Below are 3917 nucleotides of genomic sequence, written 5' to 3' on the forward strand. Positions count from 1 at the left end.
TAAATTTATGAGTAAAAATAAGTATAAATTTAATATCTTCGTTAACGGTATTCTTACGTATTCAGAAGCATTGAAAAAGAAAGAAAAAGAAGGAAATGCGATAATAGTAATTTGGAAAATAATTTGATAGATAAGAAGGAAAAAAGATGAAAAAGCTGGAAAAACTGATATATATATATATATACAAGCATGCATATATATATGTATACGTATATATATAAACAGGTAATATACAGTAAAACTATCATATTTCATGAATAATATAAATTATTGAATTATCTAAAAAATTATATTACGCTCTTAGACTACTGATATTACTACCGTTAGTTTGATTATTCGAGGTTTTATTTGTAATTTAATATATAGGCATGCAAATTTTTTTATAGTATCTTGTAAAGAAATTGAATTATTATGAAAGATTTGATTTCGATGAAAACTTATATATAGCAATATATTAAAGTGTTATGTATAGAATAATTTATTTTTGGACAAAAATTTTTTTGAGTATGTGAAATCAACTTTCATTTTTTCATATTTTGGATACAATTTTTGCTGAAAATATACTTCTTTTTATCTCCGATGATAGATTTAGAATTAAATATCTTGTAATTTAAAATTTTATTTTATCTTGAAACATTACGTAATGAAATTATATATAAAGAAAAATAATGTTGAAATTTGAAAAATTAATTTCACTGCTTTGAAATGATGTTCCATAATAAAAAAATGGTTTCATATTATTATACTCGCAATATTTCATATAAAACAAAATTATCGTTGATTTCGATAACACGAATTTAATTGAATATGTGTAAAGTGTATGAAAACTTCTGCGACTAACTGTACATATAAAATTCTTATTAACAAGTTAATAATTAAAAAATAAATAAATTTTACACAAATTGGATTTACATATTTACATTAAAAAAAGTACTTCGTTCAAACATATTATGTAAATTAATTTAAAAAAAATTAAAGATTGATCGTATTTTATGTGTTTATATATGTATAAATGTGTGTGTATGTATACAATACAAATGTACATATATATACGCATATATTGTATCCTTTTATAAAGGTGAAAATTAAAGAAAGATAAAGATTTTTGATAATATAAATAGTTTATATTTTTATGAAAAACGTCATATATATCGTCTGATAATATTAGTGTTATTTATTCGATAAATAAATTTGTGATATCATATATTTGTTAATTAATTTTTTATAACTAAATATATATCAAAATTATGATAATTAAAATAATTAAAATAATATTGTGAACAGGTGTGGTACATTATTAATTTATAACAATGTAATTGTTATATTGTAAATATATATATATATATTTATATATAACAATTTAAATCGAATGCTGTTATAAAAGAGCTAAGATACGTTTAGGATATTTAAATATCGTTTTTGTCGTCACGTTTAATTATTTTCCAATAGATATTCTGTGAATTTATATTTTGTAAATCATATACATATACATAAACATATATTAATAATATATTTAAAAATACGATGTAAAATGTAAATTATAAATATATAAACAAATTTAATGCATAATTTTAAAAGATTGCTACGAATAATGCGAAATAACACGTAACCTTAACGATTATAAAATGAAAGTTATGAAAGTTGAAAATTTGACAGTAAAAAGAAATAAAAAAAGAAAATCAATGGTATGAAATAATAATATTTTAATAAATGCTTAATACATAAATATTAAATAAGTGCTTAGTGAAGTGTTTTAGTTTTCTTTAGTTTTCTTTATTTATTTAATTTGAAAGTGTGGAAATGTAAATAATTCAACTATTTTTCTGGAAATTTTTATCAATTCTGGAATATTTTTACCAATTTGTATTATAAAATTAACAATTGTTTATATAGTAGAATTTTAGAACATACGTAAATATAAATCTCACATATAGTTTCTCTCCATATTAATTTTCATAGTTTTGTTATTTTGAAGATTATACTTTTAAAATTATACGATATAATTAGAATACGAAGAATTATAATAATGCAGAAATATTTAAATTCATAATAATTTTGGTGTTTAAATATATTGATAAACATTCGTAATAATAATAATAATAATAATCCATTTTAAATATATCTTGTTCTAAAATAAGATTTAATTGTCTATATTAATGTTATTTAACTATATTACGTGGAAATCGACAATGTGGAATTTATAATGGTCTAATCTCGTGATTTGTCTTGTAAAAACAAATTCTATGACGCAGTGTTTAAAGAATCATGTGGATAAAGAAAATTCATCAATTCCGAAGCACACGTAACCTTATTACGGACACGATTGCCTTAATTTTTTTCTGTAGAAGATAAAATCGAGATAAAGGTCGAAAGATCCGTGGATTTGTTCAATTGTCATTAATAAATGCAAAAATTTGTAATGTAATGTCATCTCGTGTTTCATTAGAATCCATTGCATGCATTGAATCCATAGAATCCATAGAATGCATTGTATTTTCTTGTAAAAGTGGTGAAGAAAGTTTTGACTCTAGTGTTCTTAAATGTCGTGTAAGTTTTCATAAAATCATAAAATTAAAAATTAACCTCTATATATATTATTGGAATAAGTCAAATGTTAACATCTGACTTTTATGTAATAAATATATAAATATTTTTTTGTTTTTTTTATAAGGAAAAAATTCATCCAATATGCCTGTCTGACACTGCACACTGTCAGAATACACAGGCAGCCTTAAAATGTTATGCAGAAGCATGACTTTACAGCTATTCTATTCTATCATTTTTAAATGTAAGTAATGAAACGGAACAAGAAATTTGATTGGATTAGATATAGGAATACTTTTGGTCCTTCGGTAAAACATATATCTGAAAATATAATGGCAATAAAATACTAAGCTTGGATTAAATGTCCATCAGGTTAAAATATTCATTTTTCTTTTTTCATTAGAAAATTAAAACAAACAGAATCAAACATTGTTATTTTTGTTATTCTTCTATGATTATAATCTTTATAATTTAATATTTAATTACAAACATATTAATTATTTCCAATAGATATTCTGTGAATTTATATTTATGTACATTTTTATGCTTTTTATGTTTCATTTGTGCATTTTCCAAATAAGATACAAGAAGAAGAATTTAGTTGTGAATATTAATTTAGATGAAAATGATTTAAGTATATCAAAAGAACATTAATATCAATGTATCATGTAACAAGATGAACGAGATAAAATAGTAAGTATTGGTAAGAAGATTGATATGAAATATATGATAAAAAAAATGCTTTCCAATAAAGACTCTCCAATATTTTTAATTAATTTTATAGTTATTATTGAATTAGTTAAATTAATTATTTGACTTTATCAATGAACTTTATCAATTTGATTATCAGCAAATTTAATTTCAGGACATTTAATTTTAACATTATTAGGTATTTTTATTAGAAATTTTATTGCAATAATTCCAATTAATTTATTAATTCAAAATACATTATTAACTTTAGAAATTTTTATATCAATTATTCAATGATATGTATTTTCAATTTTCTTAATTTTATATTTTTCAGAATCAAATGAATTTTAATTAATAAATAATGAAGAAAAACTTTTCATTTAATGTAATCATAAATTGCCCATGACCAATTATTTTATCTTTTAGATTATTTGAATTAACAAGAACAATTTTTTTACTTATAATTTTAAATATAATTAATACCACTTTAATTATAATATTTTGATTTTGTGATATTATTCGAGATAGAATATTTTATTATAAAGGATTACATACATTTTTATTATTAATTTTTAAAAATTTAGAATAATTTTACTTATTTTAGAATTAATATATTTTGTATTTTTTTTTTTTTTTTTTTTTGACTTTTTTTCATACATCAATCTTCCCAAATATGAAATTGG

At 20.3% G+C, this 3917-nt stretch overlaps 1 long non-coding RNA gene across 1 annotated transcript; it reads left to right on the forward strand.

The window, feature by feature from the left end:
* The first annotated feature begins 1946 nt into the window (after window positions 1-1946).
* Window positions 1947-3606, forward strand: LOC133667537 (uncharacterized). Its single transcript, XR_009833228.1, has 2 exons — window positions 1947-2788; window positions 3126-3606. It is a non-coding gene; the product is annotated as an uncharacterized LOC133667537 (long non-coding RNA).
* The last annotated feature ends 311 nt before the right edge of the window (window positions 3607-3917 follow it).

Source organism: Apis cerana, unplaced genomic scaffold (genome assembly GCF_029169275.1).
Source record: "Apis cerana isolate GH-2021 unplaced genomic scaffold, AcerK_1.0 Chr0_AcerK, whole genome shotgun sequence".
NCBI classification, from domain to species: domain Eukaryota; kingdom Metazoa; phylum Arthropoda; class Insecta; order Hymenoptera; family Apidae; genus Apis; species Apis cerana.